The following is a 25,139-nucleotide window of genomic DNA, read 5'->3' on the forward strand; positions in this document are numbered from 1 at the left end:
GAGGCCTCTTCAAACCAAGATTTGTTTTTCAGTATCGGAAATTTTAACTTCACTTTTTCGCATCAGGATTTTGAAAATTGACATAATACCCGTTTCAAAGACTTTTCTGTGTGGTCAGTGTATCCCTGCTATTAACGTAAACATCACAAGAATTGTCCGACACTCTGATCCTCTAACAGATCAGCGCAGCATCTGTAGATATGCGGACGCTTAACGTTTTAATTTACAGTACATACCAGAAAAAGGTTCCTAAGGTTATCAGTGATCCAACGTGTTTACACCGGTGAACCGTACCTTTCCTTAACAGGACATAAGCAATCATGAAGCTTCCTACCGTAACATTCACACACGTACTGTAGCATACATTTTATAAATTAATTTACCGTGAAAAGGAACATTGTCATCTTTTCAGTGTTTAGACATTTACTAAACAGTGTCCTCTGTAACATTCCAGTTTCTTATGAAAAATGACATAAACCTGACCGAATTAGAAACAAAAACTTTTATGGCAGTTTTTGTTGTTGTTGTTTCTTTCTTTTTCTGCGTGCCACCAGTTGCTCTGTCTTCTTAGTGTGATCCTTGTAATTGAAAGACAGCGAAAGATTAACGCAATCCACGAAAGACAGGATTCTCTTCTGTAGATCGATACACTGCCTGTAAAACCTGATTCTTCTGAGCATATATTCGGACAGATACTGTACGTGGTATTCTGGAGCTACAATTTTTTCTCTGTTGTGAAATCATGAAACTGTGGCAAAAAAAAGCTTCCTCTTGATCCCTCTGAGCCCAGAAGTCGGAACGAACTCATCTGCGCAGCCTTTAATACCAGGACAGCTCCACTGAGCGATGCTCTCTACCTTTCGGCTGGGAACAACGCTATCCTGTGTTTGCCTATGAAAGCTAAGCTGACAGCACTCCTTAAACAAGTTCCGTGGAGTGGCAGACACACAGGCGAGGAGAGCGGACGTCAGTCTGAGCCAATCCGTGATGACTTCCTCCGTTTTTCCCATTTGAAGAGAGAGAAAAAAAAATCGGCTTCATCAGAAACCCCTCTCTTGCTGTGCATCTCCTGGTTAAACGCCGCAAATGGTTCGCGAGGGCTGAACTCCACAGGAATGCTGAAAATGAATTCCAGGAGGCACTTGTGACACTAGGGGTGGAGGTAGTTTGAACTACCGTGGCTGATTCGGGGTGTTGCTTCAATTACTCTGTCCTCAATTATCGACAAATCAGAGTCGAATACTTGCTTTTTGTACTAATTGGCCAGGAATTCTGTTACGGAGCTAAAGAGGTGGGAGAGGAGCCAGTAACAGGTCGGGGGACCGTCTCTTTCAGGAGACTTGGATGGAAATCACGCGTCCATGGCATTCAATCACTCTGAGGATTAACTCAGCGTGGAGGCTGAACGGGGGGGACGTGAGAGGTGCAGCGGGGCAAGGATCTGCCTGCTGAGATTTGATCTGAGTTCCCCGTCTCAGCCACTTGATCGCTCTCACTGCAGAGACGTTTGCTCAGCTAAATAGAGCCAGCTGGCTTTAATGCGGAGGAAAGCTCCAGCCGTCGTAAGGTTCGCCTGCCTGATGAGGGAGGATGGCTCAGCCTGCGACGCTTCAAAGGGGAAAACGCGCACCGGTGCCCTGTGAGGGGTTTCTGGAGATCGGCTTTGGAATCTGACTGTCTCTCTGTGCTGGCCGTCCTGGATTTCTATAAGGCGCGTCTGTGGATCCAAGAGGCATTGCTGAATGCAAACCTATGGCATATTGTTCGAGTGTAGGGGGGGATATGGGCTGTGCGGAGTTGTGCGGTAAGAAAACCAGCACACCTAGCATTGACAGAATATAGTGAAAAATCCGATGGAGGAAAACAAAACCAAAATATGGGGAAAAATGAGGATTGAGAAGATTGAATTTCCCTGACCCTCAGTATACTGAGCAGGGCTGATGTTCCTACTGCAAGGTAAACTTTTAATCTTCTTATTTTATGCTGTTTTACATTATGCTGAACGCAGGGTTTCTGTTTTTTCGGGGCATCGTTAGTCATTACTGAATGATGGGTTTGGGTACTGCGCGTTTTTTTTCCCCGTGTCCTACCTAAGTCTGTGCTTCATAATGAAGGTAATGGCAACGCGTAGGGAATATTTATTGTAAGCGAACTGATCAAGATTTGAACCTGGTATTCAGGTACACTGCAAGGTCAAATAGCGTGTTCAAGACAAGCTTGTTAAGGAATGAGCAATATTGTAATATGCCAGTTGTGTTCTCAGACTGCCATGATGGTCTGCCCTACAAGTCTTAAAGATAAAAAAGATGCAATACACATGAAACATTTAAATTCCATACTGTGTATGTACAGTATAGCCTGCATACAAAATGCATACTGTATGTAGATTATTCACAAAACAGAATATGGATAGACACATACACTGTTTAAAGTGCAATGCGGCTGAGGCGTTGTTAACTATCGATACATCTCTATTTTCTACTCTTCTTTTACGTAGGGACTTTTGCTAAACTAGATACGGAATCTCCCGACTGCCTCTCCCTCGGCTTCTCGCTCCAAGAAAATGTAGCGATTTATATCCCATCGGGCTCTCCTGCCTCCCTGGCATGATTTATTCGGGCGTATCTCGCTTAAGGAAGATATTTTGTGGGGGAAAGAGATCGAGAGAAAGAAAGGCACCGGTGTTACATTCACGGGGTTTAATGTTTACACATAGACACACAACTAGGGGCACGAGTCCTTGGCTGAGGGTTTTATTCAGGCGACGGTCGCAGCTCCTGGTTCGAGCGACACATCTCCTGCACGCCCCAGAGGTATCAGGTAAAGGAGCAGGGGATTCCGCATACAGTAGGTGGACCATCTGCCCAGTCGGTTTGGTTTATTTCTTCCATCTCAGACAGGAATGTCGTATAAATCCACAGAGACGATTTTATTTGAAGTGTCTGCGTCGATCAAATAAAACCCCTCTTTGACGTATATTTAGTGTGATACCAAGGTGCTGGCAGATCTTGGAAATCTTAGGAAGGGCTGAACTTTAAAAGGAATTGAACAACATTATTAAAAACATCAATTATAAATTAGTAGTCTATTGAACTGGAAATTAACAGCGGTACTGTAAAATACCGTAGTGTCTTAAGATACTTTGATGTACGGAAACTGGTTGGCATCAATATTAACGGTTTTTTCTTACAAAATATCATTCACTCTGCCTTCCCATTCCTCAGAGCAAACAATTATTACTAAAAAAGCAAGTTTACGCTGCATTCAACACACATCTGATATCGATTGAGATAGTACGTATCCTCCCCGTCTATGTTTTATTTGTGTCATAAATATGATTTGTAATGCCAAATGATTTTATTATGTATTCCAGATCATAACCTATCTATCAGGCATTACAGGTGGAGTAAGATAGCGTTGAATGAAATGCAGTCAATTTATGGTGACGCCTACAAATATACATAGTGAGGGTCGTGCATTCATTTAATAAAATAAACAAAGAAGTTTTATTGTAATTTTTTTTTATCTTCTCTCAAGGTCAATACTCTTTGTCCCGATTTTTTAAAAGGCGTCTTACAGCCATGTGTGACAAATACTGATGCATAAAATTATTTATTCCCAATACTTCCAGACCAGTTTTCAATAGCTTGCTCTAATCCATGAATTATTAAACGCTATAATGTCCTGTCTTGTGTACAAGGGTAAAAGAAAAGCAGGGTGACTTTTAATGACCCTCTCTCACATTATACTTTTCTAGAACGTTAAATCGTGCTGTGTTTCCAAAATATAAACAAAAACGTTATGCTATATTGAAAATAAAATGACACAATGTTTGCATAAACTCCAAACAAACCTTTAATACCTGCATTTCAGATCCACAGCCCGTTGTCAGGCAGCTAGACTGCAGCACTGCCTTAACTGGCTGGTGGTGCTATAATTCAATTTATGCTCCATCCTGCAGCTCTAGTGGCAGGGAAGGGGTTTTGACACTTTGCTGATTCCTCTGAGTTGCAGCTCAAAGGGAGACAACACCATTAGGGCATTGAACTCCAAAGGTGACAGTTGTTTTTTTCTCGAGGAGAAAGCGTCAAGAGTCCATAGATCACAGTCTCCAGAAGGTCACTCTTGACCGATGCCAACGATACAGTATGTGCAAGCCCAAACAAGCTTGGATGACCGAGTCGTTAAATGAGGAGGGGTTCTGGTGCGAACCTCTGTAATGAAAGGACACTAACGGGGATGACCTCAGCAAGATTCTCTCCCTCTGTGGAGAGCCATTTAATTGCACTTGCAAAGATTACCTCCATGTTGCTGCCAGTTAGAGCCAAGGAATCAAAGGCAGCATCATGAGATTCCTACTGCTGATGTAGTTTAATGAAAATCAGACACCGTTGAGCAGTATGGTAGTAAAAGACAGTATGTCCTAGATTATCATACCCCCCGCTTAAACAGAAAGTGGGATGAGAATACCAGCTGAAGCAGTCATAATAGATGTCGTCTATTGTTATCTAGAGCATTGAGAGTGATTTGTAGATTGACAGACATCACTAATTGAAAACATTGTTAATACATGCTCAAGAAATTCCTTGATTGGCGCTGCCAGTTAGACTAAGTGTATTTGTGCAGATGTTTTTTTCCCAAAATGTGCAGTATTAGTAAGAAGCAATATTTAAAAGTAGAAATGAGTAGGTGATTATATACAGTAGGTGATTTCCATTTTTAAGGATTTCCTAGAGTTTCATGAGTGATCAAAGAATGGGTTTCACTATATAATACAATAATTATTGTGCATGGTGACACTGAAATTATTATTAGAAATTATTTATATAATTAATAGAGATATTAATAAAATGTCCTGTCATTGCTTTGCTTCATCGTATATTTTATCTTTCTGATAGTGATATATTTGTTGCCATGGTACCAAAGATGTGTCTGCAGAGAAGACAGTTTACATATGCAGTTAGCAAACACCTCTGACGGTTTCTGCTGCTCAAGGAGAAAATAACCCTTCTTACTGTATGTTATTATTTCAATAGATGTTTGCGAGAGTCACATGTAAAACATGACAATTATTGTGCTTACAAAAATGGTTTTCGCATTTATTGCAAAATGAGCGAGCAACACTGTTCATATCATTGCTCTGAAATTGTGTGTTTGTCTAAAAAATTGAAGAAGAGTGAAAACTCAAGGTGAGAGACATTATTTCAGGGCAGGCACACGGAACAAGCAGATAGATTCATGAAATGAGACTGGACGAGGCTGAGCTACTGCCCCAAGTCTTCCATAACTGGTCCAATATAACACATATAAGCATTTCGCACTCAGAATGAGAACAGCATCAGGCATTTCACTCATGTTGCTTAATGAGACAGGGAATATAGATATTCACTATATACATTATGTGTAGCAACAGTAGAGACTTTGGATTTATAAATTACTCTCTTTATAAATACATCAAAAGCATTATATTAACCTACAGATTTTGATTTTTTACAAATCTGTAGAAGAAACTGCAAAACTTTTAACATTTTTTAATATTTGTTTTTTAACTTTTAACAATTTAACATTTAAAGTGAACATTAAAAGTAAAGGATCGAAAACCTTTTTAGAAAAATATGTTTTTTTCCAATTTTTCTTACCAGGTTTATCTATCTGCTATGGGGATGAATGGTCTCAATTTGGAAAAATAAACAATTCTGGTGGAGATTAAGCAATTTTCACGATATGTTCTCTATAAAGTTATTGACACGTGCTGTAATGGCTATTCAGTGTCCCAAACTTGAATTATAAAAAGTAATTTCATGTTTTTTTTCTGATACTTTATTTTTTTATATTCATTATTTTGTTTTATGTTAAACTGTTGAATACTTTGGTTAAAATTTGTTTGGAGACAGAGGCTTTGTGACTGTCTATTTCAAAAGCTAAAAACTGTTTTCTTGTTTTATTCTGTGGAAAATATATGGACAGAAGCTGTTAGGGTTTGTATATAATTAGTTATCTGAATGACAGAGGAAGGTTGCTTTTATCTTGCTACCCTGCTGTTTTAAACACGATTTATGTGGCTGTGAAGTAGAATTGCTTTTCTGAGCAAAAGGCTAACAAGTTGATAATCCCTCAAGATTTGTGAATAAGATGGTGACCTTAAAGTTGAAGACTTGATAACAAGAGAAATTTGAATATTTATTTCCTGAAATTTTGGATAAATAAATTCACAAAAGAGGCAAACTAAAGAAAATTAATAACAATGTCAAAATATCTGGTTCTGCAGAACAGGCAAACTGGACAGGATTAGAAATCAAATATACAGCAGCCTGTAAACCAAAACAGGTTTTAATTTGCTGTCCATGCACCTGGATGTTGGGTTTTATTAAACAGGCAGATGGTAACAGAAGTTAATTTAGCATTTTTAAACATATTGTTTACTGTTTCACATAAAGTAGTTAAATGCATACTGTAGCCAGCTTCATTCCTTGTAATTTTACAATAAGAGATACTTTGTGAATGTTGGACACATGCATTATTTATGAAAAGATTGTACAAACAATGTACTGAGGATTTAACTAAAATTGGGTTTATATGTGTGTATTATGCTCGAGGATAAACACAAAATTACATATTAAAATGCAATTCTGCAAGAAGTGCTTACAGTATATATCAAGTCAAAGAGTTTATGCTTCCTCTATCAGGTTGTAAATCCTCAATGAATATCCAGCACCACCTGACACAGAGATGAAAAGTTATTGCATACATTCAATTTCAAAGCAATAATGTTTAATGTTTACTCGTCTCCTGCAGCTTTGTGCTTAGTGATGATTACCTTTTCACACAAGCATGATAGTAGATGTGTCTCAAATTCCAATCTAAAGAGTACCATGTAGAGTGTCAAGGAGAAAGATTTAATTCTACCAGAACAAAGAGAGTTATGGTGAAAATAAGGTATGTCATATAGACTCTCTAATGTGTGATCTTTCAGCAAATAGCATTCTGCAAACCTGTTAATTGCTAAGGTGTGCAATATTACAATTGATAATTAGCAAAGAAAGGTAACATTTCCTGGGTGTATATTGGTCCTAAAAGAACTAAATATAATACCATTTATTAGTAGAAATGAAACTTAAAATACTTAAAAGATTAATTTTGCAATGCCCTTTAGCACATGGGACTTTTAACATTTCTGTTATTTTGTAAGACTAATTTAGAAAACAATAAAATGATGCTGAGTTTGTTAATTTTATCTAATTTACAGCATATTGCTACTTAAGACATGATATTATGCAAATAATATACATTTAGAAGAGGCTGATTTAGTTTCATTATCACTATCAAGAGTACAGCATGTCATGTGGTACACTGTTCTAACAGGACAAAGATTCTCAAAGTAGGTCACATGAAGTGGAGATTAAGAGCTGTCCAGCCAGTGCCTGTAAGGGAGCCTGGTACTTTGGAGCTTTTGAGTTTATGAGGTGGCAGGCCACCTGCTTGACCCCACATTAAACTGTCACATTAAGAGCTCTGTCGATCACAATACTGTAGCTCAATACAGTATGTATCTTATTACGTGCTGTTTTTTCTCATTGTTTTCTATACTGGCCTTCTCTTTCACACTGTACATGATTTAAGACTGAAAAAATCTGGAAAGGATTTTGGAGTTTTATCTTTTTAGGTGTCTGTGGATATTAATACTCTCAGGGTGACATGAAGGTGAGTTAATGGCTGTTTGAATACAACTAGAAGATATAGTATTTCTTCTACAACAAATCCCTAAACAAAAAGCTATTAAGACACAAACAGCTGCTTATCAGTTGTTTTCCCATTTCTGTCTGTACAAATTAAACCAAACATTTGTTGTACAGTATATTTTCGCTCTCTGCTTTCAAATGTCAATAGCATTGAAAAAGTCATCAAGGGTTACAATGAATTATTGAAGAGACCTTAATCACCCCATTTAAAAAAAATAATCTTGCAGAATTGCTAATGTGTCTGATATGCCATTTGTAACCTTTCTTGTACAATAAGAATTTCTAGATCCACCAGATATCATTAGGGAAGTAAACCTCATGATCAGAGATGAAAATGAAGAACCATTTATTGCTTAGTCAATACACTTTAGCAAATAGGTTGTAGATGGTGTAAGAGCAGGATCTTGCTATTCTATACACGATTTCAATTAGATAAAGCTTTCCGCGAAGGTATTACTGTAAGGCAGCTCATCTCATTTACATTTGATTTCCATTACCCAAACTAATGTACACTTCTTCAGCCAGAAGTAAGACTAGCACATCTCCTAAGAGGCTAGCATTTGTGCATTGAAACGTCTTTTTAGAAAGATTTCAAAATTTTGGATGTATAAGTGATGATGCTGTAATAGTGGAGCTACAGTATTAAAAGTCACACTGACAATTGTCATACAGCCAGTAATGATTGAGGACTGGGCTATAACTTCTCTTGTTGTTGTGAATAGCAGGACGAATATGCACGCATGTGATTCTTTACTTAATGTTGAAGCCCTAACATGTAATTTGTGCGAACAGAGGGGCTCTGAACCTGTTGTTGAGGAAACAGATGTCTCAACCACTAGGGTCTGATTCTGACCAAAGTGACAGTGGCGTAAGTTTTACACATCACATTTTAGTCATGGTGAAAGACGACAACAACAGCAACAACAAAAACAATTATAATAAAAGTCTTCATAATATATTTAATTCTCTACCACAATACATGAGAGAGACAATTAAATTACTGCAGAATGTTTTTTAATATACCACAGTCTTTATTGCTGATGAATGTTTGAACAGGTATAATACCCAGCTGTATATAAGTCCAAAAGCTGCTTTAGTTTAAAGTGTCAGGCACGTAAATTTAGAAATTGCACAACATTTGGTAGCACATCTTTGTGTCCAGCAGATGTCTGCTATACTGTACATCTGCACAGAAGCTTGACTGTTGTCATTATATACCCTTCCTTTGTTAGGTTTTATATCTTGAAATTCTACAGTTTTGTATTTATTTTGCTTTAGCTTATATTACTCTGTCTTTAATGTGGTTTGCTCAGTATTCAAAAGAGGTGTGCTGATTTGTAGGCTATCAACAATCTTTTCAGTGTTTCCTTATAGAATCATATTATGTAATTTCTGATCACATTAATATATTTAATGTTTTATCATGGTTGTGTTGTGTGTATACTGTATATCTGAAATTTGTTCCCTAAGGAGTGTAATACATGAAAACGAAATGCTTGAGATACATAAACAACCTGGTAACCAAATGACCTGTTTGCAAATATATTCTGCTTGCTTTTGAGAAATTAGTCCTAATAATAATTATAATAATTAATTATTGCTTACAATTATTTCTGGACACTCGACTCAAAGCGCTTTACAGGTAATGGGGACTCCCCTCCACTACCACCAGTGTGCAGCCCCACCTGGATGATGTGACGGCAGCCATAGTGCGCCAGAACGCTCACCACACACCAGCTCCCAGTGGGGAGGAGAGCAGAGTAATGAAGCCAATTCATAGAGGGAGGCCATGATTGGTAATTGATTGGCCAATTGATTGATTGGTAATGGCCTCCATGATTAGGAGGCCATGATTGGTAAGGGCCAATGGGAAATTTGGCCTGGACGCCGGGGTTACACCCCTACTTTTTTCGAGAAACGCCCTGGGATTTTTAATGACCACAGATTTTTAAGGACAGCGCCTGTTTACAGTATAGAGTCCCCGTCACTATACTGGGGCATTAGGACCCACATGGACTGCAGGGTGAGCACCTCCTGCTGGCCCCACTAACACTGCTTCCAGCAGCAACCTTAGTTTTTCCCAGGAGTCTCCCATCCAGGTACTGACCAGGCTCACACCTGCTGAGCTTCAGTGGGCTGCCAGTTGTGAGTTGCAGGGTGATATGGCTGCTGATAGTCAATGAAGTGCAAGTAGTAATCACAGTATGCAGATAGCCAATCAGACATGTACGATACAGTAAAGCCATTCAATGCTCTGGATGTTAATAGGAAGAACTGAGGGTTATTAAATGAAACAGGGCCCAGTGAGACAATTTAACAATGAAATACAGTACTGTATACTGTAAGGAGCCTAGAATGTAAGCAAATACATTTTTATTTTTGTATCTCTAGACATACTGATCTTATATCATTAGGTGTTTTGAGCCTAAGTTCTGGTAATTATCCACCACAGTTTCCACAGGCACTGCTGCATGTTTAAACAGTATACAGTATACTGTATACTTGACCTTCATTACCTACATTAAGATGCAGTAGTAATTGTATTGATCACAGTTTCTGTTTCCTCAGCAACATGTTTAAATACAACTTCTGACCAGCCGAGGCAGAGGATTATAAACCATGACACACACGTCTGATTTGTGATGAATGGGGATAAAAACCTTCGTGACATCTTGCATGCAGAGTGACCAAAGCCATATCAACTGTGCACAGTATATGGGCTGTGCACATGACATCCTTAATGACAGGGAGCCTTTTTATATATTTTCTTCTGTTGTATCTCAAATGTAGGAAATACGCTAGGCAATTTGGCATGGGAGTTTGGTTTTGAAGAAGAGGCCTTTGTAGTCTCACAAGTAATTATAGCACTACTTTGATGACAGTGGCACTCTGAAATATTTTTCAGGTTCAACTCCAAAGAGACAGAAAAAAGCTGAACGTTACAGGGTAAAATAAATATATACAGTACATACATAAATTTATATATATATAGGAAAAATCATCTAAGTGGATGAACAGTTTATATACAGTGTGTCTGAACAAAGAAGCAGGTATCAAAGACCCTGCAGAATGTATATTGTGATTTTTAAATTTTGTTGTTGTGCAAGAATTTTGTTTTGTGTGCATAACATGGAGATTTGACAAAATCTGCTCTTAGTTTGCTGAAAGCAAAAGTAAACATTTTAAAAGTGATTTTTCACCATTGTGATATTTATTAAAATATTGTACTTTATGGGACTTAATTGTGGAAATATTACAGTGTGTTGCAGGTCCTTAGCTGACAGGAGTCGAAATGCATACTGTATATCAATACTGTAGGTATATATTCATAGAATACAGTAAGCTACAATATATAGGCACATACTGTACATCATTTCTAACCAGGAAGCAATTTCGAAAGTCATCCCATTAATTACCGCCTCTTTTACTTCTGATACACTATCCTGGAAAGTGTGATCCCAAAAAGTTTTTTTTCATGACTTTTCTTTCAATGTTGTGTGTAAAACCCTGGATTCAAATCCTGAGTGGGACCAAGACGCTTCACTCAGATACCCTGCTGGATAAATGGTCCTCACCTTTCCCCTGTTAATGAGAATCTGTTCATAATTGACCCTCACAGCTGAAAATAAAGACAAAAGACCTTCGAAGATTATGGTGGACACTCAAGTTAAATAACAGACAGAAAATGAATTTGAACGTGAAAAGAGTCAAGTCAACGTCAAGTCAAGACATCTCTGTCACTTTATTTGATTAGATACTGTACCATGTTATCAGATCGAGGTTTTGCACTGTGTCCTTTTGGATTTGATGTCGAATCCATGAATCACAGAAGTTTCATATCCGGGGAGTTTAGACAGACTATGGTCTTTCAGCTGCTTCAGGCAAACCTGTGTGTGATTGTCTGGGACGAATTGGTTTCCAAATTTGGCACGGATTCACACAGCCGAGGTGCTGTAACACCAGCCTTGCCATGGGGGAGAATAATGAAAGCTTGGGATGAGCCAAGGAGGTGCTGGGGGGGGGGGAGTGATGGAGAGTGGAAGAGTTGAGGAGAAGGAACACTGGGATAGGTGAGAGAAGATCTGTGTGGATATAAACTGTGTTCAGGTGAGGTTAAGGCTGTGTCTGCTTTCACACACTTTCATTAAGAGCTCCAGTACATGCCTAGTAATGTTACAATGAAATCCAGCATCTTAACAAAATAAATAAAATCACAGACGCTACGATGATGAATTCACGTGTATTCATTATAAAAGGCATAAGGAGCTACAGTATGTTAGACATATTTATTGAATCTTTAGTGCAGATGCCCATTTTTTCATTTATTAAATAATCAAATCTATTGTATCTCTGAACCAGTGTGTGGGTGCAGTCTGGCATGTTGTGCTGCAGTGGTTTTATGGTGTATAGTGCTTCATCCACTCCACTGAAAGGATGTGTATCGAGCAGTTATGCAAGCAGATTGTACTGTTAGAATGTCAGCTCTCCAGTGGTGCTTCCAGACTTGTTTTTAGAACTTGATTATTAAAAAAAGCAAAAGATAAGAAACAATCAGCAGCTGAGTTTGCCTGAAGCTACCATTATTAATAGACCTACTGGGAACATAGTTAATTCAATTTCTGGAATCATTACATTGAAGTCACAGACCACTGTGATGCTAGCCAGTACAGGCAATATACATGAATATCACTGCTCCATAACAACAGCTGATGACAGGTGAGACACTGTCTTGTGTATTAAGTTAAATAAGCATTTCCAACCTCAAGGGTAATTAGATTGAAGCTTAAAAGAAAACAGCTTATGTGCTTTTTCACTTAACAATAATGTTTTACTTTATGGGATAAATTACATTTTCTGTCTTTCGTTTCTGTCATATTTCCATTAAGCACACAATGAACCATTGCTTCGCAGTGTGAGAATTGTTTCTGTATGTATATATCGAACAAATGCATACTGTACTAAAATGTAGTCATTCTCTTAGCCTTATCAGCATCTCTTATCTTTGTGCAACCCTAAGTGTAAAAATCCAAATGATATTTTCAAGCTTTGCTGTTTCTTGCTTGTTTAGTCCTTTAAATGAACAAGTATATAAGAGGAGCATTTTCAAAACATTTTGCTTGGTTGCAATTTTTTTTCTCTCTAAAAATATTGCCCAGTTTCAAAATTATTTGTAACTTGAGAAATGTCTTATTTCTGGATTTCTAGACCCATACTGTCTCTCACTTCATTGGTATTTTGAAACTCTTTATTTATTTTGGGCAAAGAGGAAACAATTTTGCGCTGAAGCAAAAAGCTTTGAAAGTTTCCTGTGAGTGTTTAATTCAACTGACTCAGCAATGAAAGACCTTTTTATGCATTCATTAATTTATTTTAATGATTTTGTGTCTGCTGGGTTTATGTTTCCACAAGAACATAAGAAAGGTCATAAACAGGAGCGCATCTGTCCTTTCCTCTCCTGTACTATATTCCTACAGTAGTTACACAGGTAAATTCTAAAGCAAACATATTAGAAATAAAGGACAAGATCGAAGTGTTTATAACTGGCATGGAAGATAACTGATTACACTCCATTACATTCCCTGGAAGCTGACCTAAGCCTATCAGCAAACTGTCGATCAGGAAAGGAGCTGGACAAGAATAAAAGCAGGATGATCTGAGTTGCGGATGGCAGATTCTGTCTTTCACCTTGTCTTCAAGCAGGGCAGTGAAATGATCCGTTATAGACACAGCGGATCTTTATAGAATCTGCGGATGTTTCAAACAGATTTTCTTTAACCAACTGGAAGCCGAAACAGCAAGACTGCACAACTGAATGAAAATGTTCAATTAGAATATTTTGCATTTTTAATCATAAGCTATTTTTCTTATTTCATGTATTGCATATTTGAAATAAGAGCAAAATGGACCAAATAAAAACTTTCCTTTAATGCTAGTAAATGAATGTTTGTGACTTTAATAGTGCATTCAATTTTTTTTGATAATTGCATCTGAATCCTTGAAGCTGAGATTGCCAATGACTGTTGTGGAAAACAGATACTGCATATTAAAAAGCTAGAAATAACACTTTGTCTTGCATTTTTCAGCGTTTTCTAACTGTGCCACTGTCTCAGGAACGTTCTCAAGCTCATGTCAGGTCAATGGAAATTTCTGTTTTCAGATCAATTTTTTTATCTTGTCAAATCAGAAGTCAGGACGGTAGCTAGAAGCTGAGAATGCTTTGCTCTCGTTGCTTAGTAACAAGAAGGCAATCCCAAATCCGTGCATTTGAATGCTTAGGACACTGGACTCTCTACCAGCCCCCAGGCCTGCTTTAGTATTGACTTCTGTGAGTACTGACTTTTCATTTTCCTTTCAAACCACGAGTAACTCGAACTCCAATGAACACAACATGAATTGAAGCCTACTGTAGATGTTGAGGCCTGTGTAAAAGCAATAAAAAGATGAAGCACTGTAGCTCTGCCCTTCCTACGGTATAGCCAGTGCTGAGCATCCGTGCCGTTAGAAAACTACAGTGCTATACAATAGGTTCTAGAAGCATCACTGCCTGCTTAAAATCTGGAAACCAGGGTTTGACCATAGGGCTATCCACCACAGATAACCAGCTTCCATTGTTGTCAAAAATATACTTGATTTTACTTTAAGAAGAAGTGTTGTTTTTTTTTTCCCCAAACTGCACCCTGTTATGTAAGTTTCTGACTTTGTTTGTATGCATGTTTTTTTTTTTATTTTAGTTTCTTCATTTGTTATACAGTGTGTTTGTGCATAATTGTTGATTTTTGTAATATGCAGTATCTTAAGAGAGGCAGTTGACATCGCTGAAGCCTCCAACATGCAGTTATATTTAGAGGAAGCCCTCTAGAGGATTTTACCTTATGCTGTTAATACAATGGTTTCTTCAGCACCTCTAAGTTTCCTGCTGAGTGTTTTCTGAAGGTGCAGACAGCACAGCGGGAAACTTTGCACTAGTTTAATTCATTATTCATTCTGACAGCTTTTTTGTTATTGTTGCCATTGTTGTTATGAGTATTTTGTGTGAATACATAATGAATCCATTTATTTAAAAAAACCCATCAGAATAAGTGGATCCGTTAATGAGCTAACTATTTTTAGAGTGAATCTGCATATTAGTCCATCAGCTAGTTGTACTACTAGTTCTGACTAGTTCTCTGCTTTTAAAGGATTGGCAGTATTTTAGATTGAGTCATGCTAACTCATAATTGCTATGTATAAAGAATAGTGAAATACATCTCCATTATTCTCCTCATGCTCTTCCCATAATGTCATCACATTATTTAAATCTCCATGGATATTTACACATTTTGGGGTGTACAGGAAATGGACATGATGCTACAGTACATGTAATAAGAAGGAAGGGGAAAGTTCATTTATGAGTTATACTGTACAGTCGCTATAGTAATTTATGTAGATGGGCATCAGTGTGGTTTCCTCAAATTCTACAATTCAGATCATTGTGATTTATAAATTAAGAAACAACATGCTCAACATTGCTAACTTCTTTCACAATATCATTTTGTTGGCCTTTGTTTTGACCAAAAATCATTCCACAACTTGTCAGTGCTCAATAGAGGTTTTCTGTTAGGAGCTATGTGTATGTCATACAAACTTGCTTTTAATTATTGATACAAACACTGTATTTTTGTTCCCTATGACTTTGTGTTTTTTTTATTAAACTACTGTATATAAATCCTCCCTTGAAATGTTGTGCTTCTAGCGTGATTTCCAAACATTCAGCTAGACTGTTATTAACAGTATACAAACACTCAACAGAAACTATTCAGTGCTGTGGATATTTTCTTTCCTTCGTGTTCATTAAACATCTTTATCCTAAATGTTTGATGCTTTCTTTTATATTTTTTATGTCTAATGTACAGTACACTAACTTTAGAAAGTCCCATCTCTCTGCTCTAAAGGGAATGTATGCACTTAAAATAAGTGGCGTGAAGCTTGCTTAGAGTAGTAAGTAGAAGGTCAGTAAGTAACAGTAACAGTACAGTAAGTAAGTAGTAGTAAGTAGAAAGGTCATATAGTACCTTTCTTACAAAAAGTGTCTGACATTATTCCAGCAAAGGCAACTGACCAGCCTCAACCCTGCTTAGCTTCAGTGGGTTGTTGGTTGTGAGTTGCCGGGTGAAATGGCAAAAAAAAAAAAAGAATACAAAGAGAGCAATTCACTCCCAGTTGTGCAGAAGAAGACCTCAACTCCCTTTGCTTATGGCAAGAGCTATAGTGTCTGTACAGACATGAAGGACTAATGTACAACTGAATGAGACTGGCTCCATATGGCTGGTGGTAAGGATCCATAGGAAACTTTCAAGACATTTATACTAGAAGGGGGAGAATATAAAATCTGCAAAGGAGATACAGTACATAGGACATGGGATCAAAAACAGAAAACAAAATGTTAATTGTACCTTAGCTCTAGCTTAACATTGGAAACACAGCGCAAAAATAACTGCAGTAGTATGCAATTATAATGTTATTTGGAATCATGGCTAACAGAGAGCTGTGGTGACTAATACATGAATGGATAAATAGTGTTTGAAAGAGACAGAAAAGTTAGAGGAGAGGGATGAACAGCACTGTGTAGCTGCATTGTGGAATAGTGGTCAGGGTTTTGGGCTCAAGTGCTCTTGAGCAGGGCACTTTGCCTAAACTTTTTACTTTTACCAGTAAAATGCCCATCTGTAGAAACAGATGCAATAGTAAGTTATTTTGGATAAAAGTGTCAATTAAATATAGTAGAAGGTTAGCACTATACCTGAAAAAGAGCATACAGAATTTAAATTAGATTAATCAAAGGTCTCATAACCTACAGTATATCAATCTAATTTATAATAATGAATTAATGGCCATTATATTAAGAATACGCTACAGAACATTACAGTAGCATACTATGAATATTACTTCAAATAAGTAGCTGCGTCAGCATGCGTGGGCTGCAAAGGAACAAGTAAGAGTTTATTCCCTGCTGAAAAGAGAAGAAAAGAAACATAATGTTTTGGTTGTAGAGCCTTCTCCTGCTGGGTTTGGGAGGGTTTGTATTGGTCTATTTTATGAACCACACCTGAAGAAGAAGCGGTTAGAAAATGCATGGATCTGAATTCTAACATAGTATAAAACTAGCAGAGTGTAGAAGACACCCGATTAGAAGGATTAGTGAGCATTGTAGAAGCAGCAAATAAAAAATTAATTAAAAATTTGGACACAATTCAGAATTAGCCAGACACCCAGCATTAAACGTAGACAATTGCAGGATATTGCAGGCAGGTAGTTAAAATATGAATTGTAAATACAAACTGAGAAACAGTGAGATAGAAAAAGTTATTTATGAAAAAGACTTTGGTGTTGATGTTGACACATTTACTGTGCATCTTCTAGACAGTGTGGAAAAACAATTAAAAAGGCACACGAAATGCTAGGATATACAGTCAAAATTAAATCAAGAGGTGTTATGTAAAAATATATCACACTTGAAAGGCCTCACTTAGCTTGTGTTTGTTTTCTTCTGTTTTCAGCAGGCAATAAGCTTTTACTTTACTTTTCACTATAAATATTATTTTTCTATGTTGTATAGTGAAATCAAGGATGCTTGTGTAAAGAAAGCAGTGGGTATCATGGGAGATTTCACTTTTTCTCACATAGACTGGGAAAACCAATGGGATCAATCAACAGCTGACATTTCCAATGATAAAGATGGTTTATAATTGCTTTCCTTATATAGTTTGACACAATACTCAGCTACTAGATGGAAGGTTTGTATTATTCTAACAATTAAGACAGTGAGGAAAATGCATGTGACAGAAACATGAGGGAACTGGAGTCATTATACAGTAATTTTTGACGTATACCTTGAAACCAGAGAGGTACAGTAGACTGCAAAAAAAAGTATTAGAATTGCAGGAAAATGGACATTTAAAGAAAGAGACAGGACTCAAGAGAAGTAGATGTGACAGGATAGATATGGAATTGTTAGAAAACGGAGGGTAAAAGTTTAAAGATATTTTTGCTTGAAGCACAATAGACATTCATCCCATGTGTAGGTACATCATGGACAAATGGTTAATGTCTGGCCCAAATGGTTAAATAAACTTAGAATAATATAAGGAGAATACTTTATATTTTTTGCTATTCTAAAATTGACAGGATCCATTTAAAGTCTGTGGTCTTTAAGGCTATAAACTGCTGTATATACAGTAAATACAATTTGACCTTTTCCTAGCACAATACGTATGTCTGCAGGCTGTCGATATTAAAAAATTAAAATAAAATAAAGACTGAATTAATTATTGGTGCTTCAGTACTGTACAGCAATGCAACTAATCTAATAAGCCTAGGCCACTATTACTGCCCTCACCTCCTGCATTATTGCTAAAAAAAACACAGATTCCGAACTACTGTGACAGCCACTCCTATTGAGAGAAATTATAATCTTTTCAGTTTTCTCCGCTACACCTTGATCTCTTTCTCAGTATTCCTAACGATAATTACCTGTTGATTTCCACAGCCGGGATGCATGGGGCTGGAGGCTGGATTGCATGCTCCTGGGAGCCTGAGATAGAAATGACAAAACTTCTGCTGTTTTTCTCTTTCTTTTTCTAACTTTCTCGACATTTTTTTTCCTTCCATTTCTTCTTTTGTATTCTTTTATTGCTTTTGGCTGACATAATGATCCACATTTTGAGTGAGAGGCGTGAGGACAAACTGTATTGGTGTCCTGGCAAGGGTATAAGAAATAGGATTTGGGATTTGGAGTAGTTTTACTGGTTGTCCCATGGTTAGATGTTACAAAACGTTTTGTTTTTAATCATAGTTGGTATGTTATAGAACAACAAAGAGGTGTTCACAACAACAACAACAAAAAACTTGCTTAGAAGGCACCCGCCATGTCACCTGGGGAAACTGACAAGCTGTTCTTTCAAAGTTACCCGTCCCAGCTTCAGTTCTCTGAAGTTTTTTGTTGCATGGGATTTTAAACGTGCCCACACAAGTTCAATAGGGTTTAAAAGAAACATACTGCAATGAGGCTGTTACAGTGGGCTATTAACCAATCTTAACATGATGAAAAGAAGCATAATCCAGCACAGCAACAGATGTTCGGGGTGAACTTCTCTTCTATCTCTTATTTGAAAACTTCATATTAATGTCTCCATCATTGTTACTAGTTTTCTGTGTTTTAAATACACACCCAGCATTAGGGTTTAGACTACTAATGAACCCTTTTACTCCGTCAGCTAAATGGCTGTAGTGTCTATCTTGTGCTTTAATGCCTCCTCTCTCAGATTAGGCAATGCTATGACGTTCATCCTGTCAACCCAAAACTACTGTGAATGGTTTAAAAGCCCATATTTCAGCCCAGGTCGCAGCAAGAATTATTCTAATTTTAAATGCATTTTATGCAAAATCAATGCATGTGTCACACTTACAGTAAGTATAGTGGTTTATTGAATACACTCTTAAGTATTTGGTATTATTTAGGCTTTTTAGTTTGAGCAGGATTTTTCTCACAATTATACCCAACTGATTATTATGTGTAGAGTGTCTTGCTTCATGTGTATACAGCCCTTTCTTCTTGCTGTCTTAGTTTTCTGGAGAACAGCCAATTCCCTTTTCTCTGCATGGAATCAATTAATTTATTTTACTCAACATGTCAAACTCATCCAGTACCATCTCTGTTGTTTCCTGTTGCCTAGTGTCCCTGCAATGGAAATATACATTCTGCTTATGTATTTATTTATTCTGGTTTTGTCATCTGCACTCACAGATGCTCAAGGCACTGCATTAACTTTTTGGATATTTTCAACTTTAGTTTTTGTTCATTCTAGGACTTCTTCTTTATAATAGTTTAGAACATTTCTTATATTTTATCACATCTGGCATTTATTTCTTTTACTGTATGTGCATTGCCTTTATATTTTTGGGTGTAGGACAAACCATTGTAAAATACTTTCAAAACAAAATAAAATAAAACATACCAGTCAATATGAATATTCAATGCCATTTACTGTCTCTACTCTCTATTGTCTCCTTTTTAAGTGCCTTATAGAATGGCTGCTAGAGAATCAGACTATTATGATGTTACTATTATATTTTAAGATACAAAACATGAATTGCACAAGCAATATTTCTGAGGTGCTCTGTCTCTGATGCATTTCCTCACACATGTATGAAATTATAACTTCTTTGTCTGTAAACCAGTAAGATTTTCCTAATGGAGATCAAGAGAAAGAAAATAGCTTATCTCAGTGATCGAGCTGAAATCTGGAGAGCATCATGGAGAGTAAGCAGAAAAGAGAGCCAATTACACTGACAGCCTCTTATAATAAGATCTCTAGAGCCAAACACTATAAAAGGATGCTTGGCAGACTGCAGGCATTGCACTGTATGTGTTGAGAAAATGATCATAGCAGGAGCTGATGAAAAATAAATAAAATATATTTTTTAAATAAACTGCTTTTCCATTCTTAATACTAACAATTATGGATCAGTAATTGTTGATGTTTATAAAATGTAACTCTACATATTGGCTTCAATTGAATGTGTTATATACTGTACTGTATATACTGTATACTGTACACACAGTATATAAATGTGTAAGGCCTGAGAATAATTTAAAAAAGGCTATACAGTAATGTGATTCTAGCCTGTTTTTGAAGCAGTTTTTATAAAATAAACAGATCTGTTCTCTTTTCTTCCCTTCATAAAAAACAAATAGTACTTTTAATGTCCTCCTTAATTTGAACAATTTCAAATATTTTCAGAAATATTCCAAGCATTTTATAGCAATAGGGTTGGTCAACATAGCTTTGAATTTCTACTATATTGTTAAAGCAAGTTAATGTTTCATGCACTGAATCAAAAGTAAAATTATATTATTTTATATTGTTGTATACTGTAGAATATCACGTACAGTTTGTCAGAGAGGATGTTTTGTTTCTCCTACCAAAAAAATGTTTTTGGTGGAAATAAAATATTGAAAAAGAGATTCAGTTTAAATGTAATCTTTCATTTTTCATACATACACATAGTTTCTATATAAATGCACTGCTGTGACTTAGATATTTTGGATTACTCTTTTCACTCATCATTTTTCTTTTTTATTTATCAACACAATTCTATGGTAATCTTCTACTCACACTTTTGCAGTAATTCCTGACAGATTAATGTTTTATGATACAGAAAGTAGTCTTTTAGGTTTATGGATGTGTAGAGTCGAATGAATGATGTTATTCATGAGGAACACCTGACAATGAGTCAATTAGATTCAATCGATAAACGTGGTGGATTAGCTACTAAAACATTTCATATTGGCTGCTCATGTATAGTTAACCTCGAGTTGTAATCAGGTTTTTTGAAGATTGAGGACAGGTTGTGCTATGTGAATTTTTCTAAATTGCTTAGTGACAAGCTTGGTTTCTTCTCACTAAAACTAAGCTGCATTAATTCCAGTCAAAGTAGATGTAATTGAAAAAAAACTGTTAGAGGTTTTGAGTGAATTGCTGATGCTCATAACATACACACAGTATATTGTAACTCTTTACTGTTTCTAAGATTGTGTACCCACATGTCTTTTGCATATAACCTTACTGTTTTTTATAATATTGATAGAACAATTAAATACAGTGCAAGGATCTGTTTTAATGACTTTAGTTTTGTGATTTATGACATTGGTTGTGATTTGTTTTAATCTTTGCATTTTACTACAATTACAAAATGTATTGTTCTTCATCTTGAAAGTGCAGTATTCACATTTCCTTAACCAGTTTGTTCTCCTGCCTCAAATTTTACATATACTGTAACACTGTATGGGTGCCAGATAAAATAAAAGACACTGGGCAGAAGGGAAAGAAATTGAGGATGACAGGCAAGGCAGAGTGCAAAATCGAAGGTGTAAACAAATATAGTTAAACTCCAATTAACTCAGTCAATTTTGAAAAGGTTAAACAGCTGCCTGGTTTTAACATGCTACATTCTTCAGTGTTGTTTATTTCTTGAATACAGTAGACCATGGATGAACATGTTTATTGGGTTGCAGAGATACTTTTCATCGTCAAGAGAAAACTCTTTGCTTCATGCATTAGGAACTCAACTCCACTTCAATGAGTGCATTTATTCCCTAGAATCCATCCCAGCCTGTGAAGAATTTCTCCCAGAGCATGGATATTGATCTTTATACACTTGAGTTGCTCAGTTAAGTGCCCTCAATGTCATCTCAGAAGCTGCTGGTGCTTTAAAAATAAGGGTATTATTTTTGTCATTTAAAGCTTCATAAATTAATCTGGTAGGATTTGTCCAGGTTTAGAAGTACCTCTATACAGTAGATGCAAGCTGCTAAACTTCATTTTTAATGACAATTCCACTCAGTCTTTACTGTATAAAAATATAATCTGCTAGCTTGTAGAGTATATACTGTAGATCTTTTTTGTGTAAGCTATCTGTAGTTTCTATGTTCTTGAAGCATTATTCTATATGCAAGCAGACACTGTATAGTTACCATTATAAATTTTGAAAACAAAAGTGAATTATGCCATTGCTTAGGTTTTTAATACCTACGTTATGCCCTATAACTCATTATCACAGCAAACATTACACAGCTCTAAGATTCATAAATAAATATTGTATGACTCATAATAGATTTCTCTGCAAGGTTTCATATAGTTTTATTATACAAAAATAAGGCAACAAGTTCATTTCATAGTTGTTTACATTTGCAATACAATTAAGCAATTCTCCTCCTGTACTTCAGCCGTATTTTACACATCAGCGCATGCATACCTTTAAGATTCATGCACTTATTGTTCTGCAGTTTTTTATTGCTTTGTTTCTGGTTAATATTTAAGCATTTTCTCGAAATACACCAGAGCCTTAATAATCCCTGCAACTCTGCAGCATATGGGTTCGGTTGCGTTTAGTGTGCCGAATCTCAGTGGGTGTTCATTGCTGCAGGCATCCATATCATCCGTGCACCACTCATTGGACCGAACAGCCCAATCTGACCCCTGTTGCATCTTCTGTGCCACTAGGATTCACCAAACACTCTAAATTGCCAGGTGACTAGTCTGCCAAAGCATTTTACTTTTAGCTGAGTCCAGCACAGCTGTGGCTTGACAATGAAACCTTCCAGTTTTAAATTCTTGTGCTGATAAGACTGTGCTGGGTACAGCCACTTTCAAAATGCCTGTCACCTTTTTGTGCTCCATTTTAGGGAGGAAAGAGAGGAAAAGCTTCACAATGGAATTCTCATTGTTTTAGAAGACGTTATAATGAGTAATCAAGGCCAGACATGAAAATAAGGCATCACAAGCCTCCTGTAACATTACAAATACATCCTTCCATTTTCTAACTGCTTCATCAAGTCACAGGAGAGCCGTATCATAATATTACAAATGTGAATTTGTCTCAAAATGTATAAAGTTATCAATTATTTTCTTTCCCCTATCTGAAATATAACCATACAATTATTACTCATGTCCACATTTCCATTATACTCCTGTTTAACAGCTGGTTCATTACACTTTCAAGGCCACAGATTACACTAGAGAGACTGCTGCTCTTCATTCCCAGATCGCTGTGGATGATCCTTGATAAAATGCTTACTTGAAATGCCTGGCCATAAAATTACCAAATTGATGATAACCATTTCATGATTTTTGCAATAAATGTGTTCTGGTGGTTGTAAGCAGCTTGTTAAAATGCACAGCAGTTTTCATGTGCTCTGATGTTCTCCCTAGGTAGTGTAGGAAAATAACTGTGAATAAGCATTTTAAACAGCAGGAAGGGAATATTTTTCCCATGAAAAGGATCGCAGGAAAATACAATGAACAAAGCATTTTAGACAATGGTATTTTTAGCTTTAAAATCTCCATCAACATTGCTTCAACCATTAAACAACAAATAAGCAGCAGTACCTTGCTCATTACCTGTACTAATGTCAGTTTTTCTGCTGGTGGATAGGGATTTATCAAACTACTGTAGATTCAGCTGTATAACAAAAGACACTTCACTACCACCGTTCCATACTGTACATTTATGAGTATATTTTCTATTAAATAAACAGTCTGCTCCTTCTACAGACCAACAGGTATCCGATAGGCCTTCAAAAGGGCTGCAGGCGGAGATGATACTACACAGCAGGTGGTGAGTAACAGTTACACCCTGCTGAAAAACTGTACAGGAAGAAAGGTTGTTGCTTTTGGGCTAGTGGCATCATTAACAAGGATAAAACAAAGTGAGACAAATATGCAGAAAAACACACCTCTGGAAAAAAATTGAATAATTTCTTTAAGCACCAGTCAATATAAGGAGCACAACAAACAAATGAATCCAAATTAAACATTGATTATGTTGTAATTTGATGGCATATTGAATCAAACCACCCCCAGCTGATGAGTATTTGTTTATTATCTGCTCTTCCTTCTGTTTGTTGTTGTTACCCATTTCATTTAAGTTGCTCATCATAATTAGAGTCAACATCTTGGATCTAATTTAGGAGTAAACTATATTCCAGAAAAAAACAACAACTTTAAAATGAAGATGAACAGAATAATATAAACTGTGTATATTTATTCTTGAGAAAATCCAGTTATTAGTTTCTATGTTGTAAGTTTACAATTGTACATAGTGTGACACAGTAAATAGCTCCATATTAACAATAACCAGATTTCTGTCACAGTAGTTTCAGTTTTTTGGCTTCCTGTGTGCTTGTGGCTCACTTTACAAGAGTACTAATTCTTTGCCCTTTACTTGGATGCTTCCGAAAAACATGACTTAACCTTAGACCACCAAAATGTGTAAACATGGTGTTATGCTGTGCACACCAATATACTGTATGTTTAAACAGCATTTTAAATACAAAGCTTCTTGTTTCTAAATCGGTTCAATAGAACCTGAGCCTAGAAAACAAATGCAAGCAACATAATTCATTCTTTTTTGAAAAGTGTGATACCTGCTGTGTGTATCCTAGAGATACTGCAACATTTATAAATAGGTGTATACTTTACTGTAATAGTGCAAATATGTAAATATGCACTGTATATTTGATGTATACTGTACATGGCAATGTTTCTATTGAAGAAGCTATAGCCTTTTCCATCTTTTACTGTCTATTCCTGCAATAAATACAATGTATTTTAAATGTTTAAATATTTTGTATTGTTAATAATATTGTAGAATGTTCATACTGTATGGATTCAAATCTATTCTTTTCTTATAATTCTCAACACTTCTTTTCAATTAAGATAATGCACTGCGTACACAGAAATAGTTTTCCCATTCCAAACATGACTGGACAGATTGATTTTTGGATTCTTTTTAACCATTTCTACTTATTTAGTAATTTTACTTCCTAATGCATTTGATACATCTTTGTCTGGTGCTTCATTA

General features: G+C 36.4%; 1 protein-coding gene across 1 annotated transcript in view; it reads left to right on the top strand.

Annotated features, from left to right (window-relative positions):
* Positions 1-854: 854 nt before the first annotated feature.
* The window catches only part of lrfn5a (leucine rich repeat and fibronectin type III domain containing 5a), a 35,043-nt gene continuing 10,758 nt past the window's right edge, over positions 855-25,139 (top strand). Inside the window, exon 1 of the mRNA XM_088647558.1 lies at positions 855-1,956. The gene's annotated coding sequence lies outside the window, so the exon portion shown is untranslated. The remainder of the gene's footprint in view (positions 1,957-25,139) is intronic.

This window comes from Lepisosteus platostomus, chromosome 10 (assembly GCF_059453375.1).
Source record: "Lepisosteus platostomus isolate fLepPlt1 chromosome 10, fLepPlt1.hap1, whole genome shotgun sequence".
In the NCBI taxonomy this organism is placed as follows: Eukaryota; Metazoa; Chordata; class Actinopteri; order Semionotiformes; family Lepisosteidae; genus Lepisosteus; species Lepisosteus platostomus.